The sequence below is a fragment of the Branchiostoma belcheri genome, unplaced genomic scaffold (genome assembly GCF_001625305.1).
Source record: "Branchiostoma belcheri isolate BF01 breed outbred unplaced genomic scaffold, Haploidv18h27 scaffold1, whole genome shotgun sequence".
Classification (NCBI taxonomy): Eukaryota; Metazoa; Chordata; class Leptocardii; order Amphioxiformes; family Branchiostomatidae; genus Branchiostoma; species Branchiostoma belcheri.
This window is the reverse complement of record NW_017802379.1, coordinates 2,073,597-2,080,029: the sequence shown is the minus strand read 5'-3', so window position 1 is coordinate 2,080,029 and position 6,433 is coordinate 2,073,597. Positions and strand designations below refer to the sequence as shown.

Sequence of the window (6,433 nt, the reverse complement as noted above, 5' to 3'; positions counted from 1 at the left end):
TTAGGAAATAAACAGGGGATTTGGCTGATTTGATAAACGTTCATTAATTGTACATACATCATTTAACATAAGCTTCAATGCGAATCATTCAACGGCTTTGTATTAACGGTACAGGGTCTGTCTTTTACAACTAAAGCGCGAAATTTCTTGGGGCTTTAGTGGTAACTCCAAGATAAAGACTGCACATTTCTATTTCTAACGGTAGTTATTCGCTACTTTAGGTGCTTAACCTGTTAGAGAGTTGAAGCGAAACGTGCCGAGCAGCCTAATGCGGTACGTGCGCGGACTTTTACACAGCCATTGGCATTTATGGGCTTTCTCTTCTGAACTAGCATAGGAATTTTCTTGTCTATATAACCCATTTAGGGTAAGAGCATATATTTCATATGACTAGGTAAATGCACGCCAGTGTGCAGCGTAAGGGCTCCCAATCCGCCAGAAGCGTAATAATGTAATTGTGTCTTTATCAGAAGACGATAGCATATTTTATGCCATCCTCTTCACATGTCAAAATTTAATGGCCCATTTTGTAACAAATATAACCCTATAACTACTGCACGTGTAGCTCCCTGTAGAGTCATGAATTCCGCGTGACAGAGAAGACCCAGGTGGTACATGTAATGTCCGTATTGCTCGGTTGCTGTAATAAATATATGAGATTACTGAACTCACATCTGCTTCAAACATCTGTTCTCCTGTCATACACAGACTATTGTCGTCTTACGTACAGCTTATTCTTAATACGCACTTACTTTCCTATTAATGTTGAATATTGTTAACTCATTGGATCTGTGCTTTCAATTATGAAATTATTATGAATGCCAGGCCATCCCCTAATAACGGAGTTCGGAAGGGAAAATTTCAGGATATATTACATGGAATACGTCGAACGAATATGTGTTTCTTAAGATTGATGAGCCCTTGGAATGGTGGTCGTTTTGCAAGTATGATTATACAGCTGGCATTATTAGTTCCAATTTCTGCTGAGGTCACGTGGGTTTGCCGTGATTGGTAGATAAGTGGAGTTGGACGTCACAGCCGGGCCCGGGGTTTATAACAGGCCGTAAGTTGTGCCGCCTCGCCCGTCCGGTCGTGCCGTCTCACCCGGGCACGCTGTTTCACGAGCGCCGGCAATGTCAGCAAAAGGTCGCAGGATTTCTATTTCAAGCGGACTTTGCTTTTATGAATGTCTGGCGCCGATGGAAAATAGTTATGCTAAGCCCGCCGGGCTTTGTCGGGAACTGTTTAGCCCCAGTTGACTTCCCTTTATGTAGAGCCATCCCCTCCAAATTGCCGTGTGTGTAACAAAAGTCAAATCTAGACCGTCGGCGAGTGTCTGTGAATTTGTTACACCGTCAGAATGACAGCCTGCAGTGTCTGGCGGTAAGACCGGAGGCTTGTAATAGTCTTATCAGTGTGTCCAGGCTTAGACTGATCACACGCCCTGCCGTTGCAGGTCGACAATCAATACGAGCGGGCCGAGCAACGGAAATTACCAAGATCGGAAGCGAGATCCTCTCGACGTGAAGACGTTAGCTAAGAGACAACTAAGGCAGATACGGCGCTCTTCACTGACATAGCTGCGAGGTCTTAGGAACTGTCTGTAAGGTCGCGAAGACTGCCAAGGACGAAAAACTACCGACAGGTAAGGATCACAACGCCTTTGTCATGGACTGTACAAAAATACTGTTTTTTGATCAGCTCCTTTGAGTTTGAGGGAAAAAGTAATTAAAATAGCTTCAAATGCGTCTTTATGGTAATTAAAAGGTAAGATTCACGTTCTTGTTACTTGGGATGTACTAAAAGTCTTTTTTTTAATCTGTATTCTCCTTCCTGTGAGAAAAACATAGTCAATTAAGTATCATGAAATGTATCTTTAATGGTAATTAGAACCGTTCCCTAAGGTAAAAATTTAGAGCTGTTATAATGGTACTTCGTCTTCACATTAAGTCTCACCAGTATCATACACTTTCATCTATCTCTGTTTTAACGATTCATGTCCTTGTTAGTATCAAGGACAACAGCTGCGTTTTCGTCTGCCGCCGAAACTCCATGAAACATTAATGAGGTTTCATCAAGTCGCTGTGTTGGTTGAGGCCTGGCTGTTTGCTAATCTGGTGGTCTTTGGGGCACCACAGCAGTTATGACAAATTTTGCATCACCTACGGTACCCATATATGATGTTCATAAGAAGCATATTCGTCGTAGTGATAGATGTTTAGACTGACTTGAATTAGCGCAACCAATGGGTTGAAGCAACCGCTGCATATGCGCCATGTACACTGCAAGAAAAGGTAGGCAAAAGTGCAACATGCGACACGCGTCAACTCAAGTATGCATCATAAACCTCCTTCAAGACACCAATTTTTATAAGATATTAGTGTTTATTTATGCCAGTCCTGTACTGTTTCATCCCGTTTGCTTCCAGCTTAGCGGACTTTCTGGCAACTTTAAAGAATGAGAAAAAAGACAAAATTATCGTTGCATCATCTTTATTCATTGATTTAACTACTGCGTTTATGAGAAAATGGATTAGGAACTCCTCCTGTTTTACCCTTTGTGGGCTACTGAAATATTGTCCCAAACAACACAATTCCTTATTAATCCATTTATAATTACACTACTTCTTTGTGGCTGTGACTCCAGGGAATGATGCTTATTAGATTGGAAATCCGCCCCCGTCTCTTTATTGGATTTCACAGTCTATCTTTGGACACATCTTGTAAACAGATCAAAGCAATTCATGGTGCTGTTGAGTGACAAATCTGATTCTGCATAACATAGGTTCTTGATTGCAGTTCCCTCTGCTGTATATCTAAATGATGAACAGGTAAGATCATACAATTGTTTCCCTGGAAATGTCAGTCTAATCAACGCTCGGTATGCGGTAGGTTCTGCTCATCTGTAGACTGAATTTTCATTGACTACATGCTCAATAAGCTACACGTGATCTACACATACACTAGTACTGAGTGCAACCCTGAATAGTCTTCGTCCAGCCAGGTCTAAAAGTTGCTTGCACAAGCCAGAAGGCACAACAGTAAGACATGATGTGTATCGATGGTTCAGCGTCCCAACGTATCAGATCGCTGCGGTAACTGGAGTCACCTTCGACCTTCGGGAATCTGTAGTAAATTGGTTTCACCTTGGAGCTACACTCGTGGGATTGGTGGATTTTCCAGATACAACTTCGTCCTCGGGTTTTAGATTGCGGAATTTCACCACTACTTCTTCCTGTGACGCATTCGACATAATTGTAGACTTGGGAAAACTTGCAATGCAGAGATAACTTGATAGAAGCGACACGTACAAACGTTCAAGGGGAATCAAACGTTAGTCTAGAGTAAAGTACTCAAATGCTTAGCTTTCTTCTCCGCGCCTCAGGTGCACATTATATGGTATATTTGTGGTCTTACATAACAGAATACTAGTATCCAACGCGCTGTAGCTGGTAACAGGCCCCTGAACCATATACGTACTCAGTAGCTTATTATAATTCAGCTCTTAGCCCAACAACTTTGCAGCAAAACGATTTACAATAGATAGCCACAGCAAGGACTTAAGACGGGCCCCTGGCTTCACATTTGTCTCATGGCTTAGTTAAAGCTTGCCTAATCCACTGGCAAAGTTTCCCATAAGGGAATGGTTTACAGAGACTAACCCAGGGCGACGTAGACACACTGGCTGCGGTCCTATGAGGGCACATGCATAACTTTTCAGGTAACACTGGGATGGGGTGATACCAGGTCACCATTAACAACCGCAGCACGACCGTCGTATTTCATACTTCTAAACTCAATTCAATGTGTCAAATGTATCTAGCTGCTGTGAAGTAGAGGTGGCTTATAGGATATAGGAGCTTTGTCGAGATACAAGCCCAATTCCATCCGGAAATCACATTTCTAAATTTATTGCTTAGATATTAACGATTACTGATAGAGAGGTCCTTCATTCTGTCTCTCAGCACATTCGGGGATTTAATGTGTCATTGAGCATTTGTTTTCTACTGTAACATCATTACAAAAAAGAAAACTTGATGATTTATAAACGCACCCAGTGTCCCGCATTGGTTTTATCTGTAAATCATCTCAGTTCAAAGTTAAGTTCAAAATTGCCAGAAAGGGGACCAGATGGGCAATTGAAGACGATTTTTTGCCGACAACACGAAAAAGATAGGCTGTGAACAGGTTGAACAAAGTTAGAAGCATAAATACCATCGGTGCACTAAAGAATGCAAAAGCGTGCTAACACCCACAACCTATATATAGTTCTTGTTTATCTTATCTCTTATCTATCGATTTGTACAAGTTACGGTCTTATGTTTAAATGGCAAAGCAATCGATGTCGATAACTCAAGCTATTATCTTATAGTGGTCAAGCTTGCGGATGGATGGATGTGCCTACGTCGTAAAATTGGTGACCAGAATCTAGTACTTCTCCCTTAATAGGTAATCACCCACTTTTACGTACTCATCAAAAGGCAATCTGCATCTCCCCGCAGAACCTCAAGCGTGTCCCGCTATCAATCCCTGCTCTAGATTTCCATTTAAAACTTAATGAATCAATGAAATGTCAAGGTATTCGCTAACCGCCTTTGTATATCATGTTTGACCACAGCGATGCTCTTCTTTGGGTCTAAGGTGGCCTGGCTAGATGTATAGCATTTTGATTTGTTGACTAGATCGTGCTGTTGATGTTATATATATTGATCACAGAGCGTCAATGCTATGCTTGCACCCGCAGTTACACTTGGCGCATACAGTTCGAACATGATTGTATACTGCATGACTTGTAAACTATACACAAAGAGACCACTAAATTAAATTTCGGTACCGTTTTGTTTAGATTGTATAAATGTGTATCTTAGTCAGTTTCCTAGTAGACACAGTATGCAAACAGGACGCACAAATTTTGTCCTTCCGAGTGCAGATTAACATAATCCTAATCTGCACATAGCAACGTAAAATCTAGAGTCATTGCCCAACGGATGTCTTAGTTCTACTTTAAGGAAAACATATTGAAGAAAAATTGCCACACGGCAAGATGGCAGATTGCCAAACTGTCAGAGTCTGTCTGGATGAAGTTAAGCCTGTATGGACGTGCCCTGCATGTAGCACAGCGCTTTAGACTCGCAAAATGTGCTGAAATCAGCAACCGTGAACCTATTTTGAAGAACACTTTCCATCTGCCATTTGCTCACATGATTTCACAGCCTGTCTTTCCGGCGACAAACTACAGATTTCAGACCAGATTGCCGACAGATGATGCATCAAGCAGCTTTGGAGGTGACGCGTCTGCATAAAGCACATCGATAACGACTTCCGCACTGCTTAACAAACCTTTTGAGGAGTGATATTACTACTGGAGCTTTATAATATGTGTCACCGAATCTGCATATGCTGTCTGGTTTTCTTATGATTTCCGGTATTATAAAGGTTGGTTCGACGCGAAAGTCGGAAAGATCAGTTGAAATATCCGATTGGCTTTTACACAGGGCGAAGGTCTTATCCTGTAGTAACTTTTGATACCGACGAATACCCCAACTGTAAAGCTGAATGCCCCAACTGTAAACTATTCACAAGATCTACCTGCCGGCAAACTGTCATTAAAGGATATGTATCGGGTGGATTATAGTTATCGTACCCGGTAAAGCAGTGCTGCCTACCGGTGATGCCCACCGTGTCATCACTCGTTCCCCTGACAAGTGGATTATTACTTCTGAGTTATTCCAGAAGGCATTTCCATGCCTACACAGCGATCAAATCACTGGATACACCGGTCGTTCTTAAAGGTTATCTTACGAGAATTACTACCCTTAGGTAACAACAAAATTAAAGCTATTCGTAAAACGTCTTCCGCAGTCAAGTGTTCGTGAGAAATAGTGTTTTCCTGTCTAGAAACAATTGTGAATATATATATAATGGACTCGTCTGTATTCTGCAGCCTATAGGGCAATCTTAGAAAAGAACAATGCCCCTAATATCTAGAAAAACACGATTTTAACGTTGGCGCCATACGATGCGGAGACCTAGGCTCTACTCACTTTGAAAACGCGGCTACTTTATCTGCAGACGCTAGAACAGCAGATAATGATAGTTGTAGTGAAAGGAGGAAGACAAAGGGTGCCATCTACATCAAAGGCTCCCTGTCACATACACGGTATTCACGACTCTCACGCTAAGTGTCAGGAGAGAGAAACGCCAGGCGGCCACAGATGTGGTTGAAAGATGTCTGCAAGAGGGACGTAAAAGCCATAGATATTAATAAGGAGCAGTGGGAAGACCTTGCAAATTACCGTTCCAGATGGAGATACTGTCCAGGCAGCTTAGTTCGGGAGAAAGTCGACTGATGCAAAAGGAGAGCGGATCCACAGAAAAGAACTCTGCATGATTGACCATTGGAGGCCATAGGATAAGTTTAGACAGGACGAAAA

General features: G+C 42.1%; 1 protein-coding gene across 1 annotated transcript in view; it reads left to right on the top strand.

Annotated features, from left to right (window-relative positions):
- The first annotated feature begins 1,403 nt into the window (after nucleotides 1-1,403).
- The window catches only part of LOC109462570 (somatostatin receptor type 2-like), a 23,271-nt gene continuing 18,241 nt past the window's right edge, over nucleotides 1,404-6,433 (top strand). The window contains exon 1 of the mRNA XM_019759127.1: nucleotides 1,404-1,645. The gene's annotated coding sequence lies outside the window, so the exon portion shown is untranslated. The remainder of the gene's footprint in view (nucleotides 1,646-6,433) is intronic.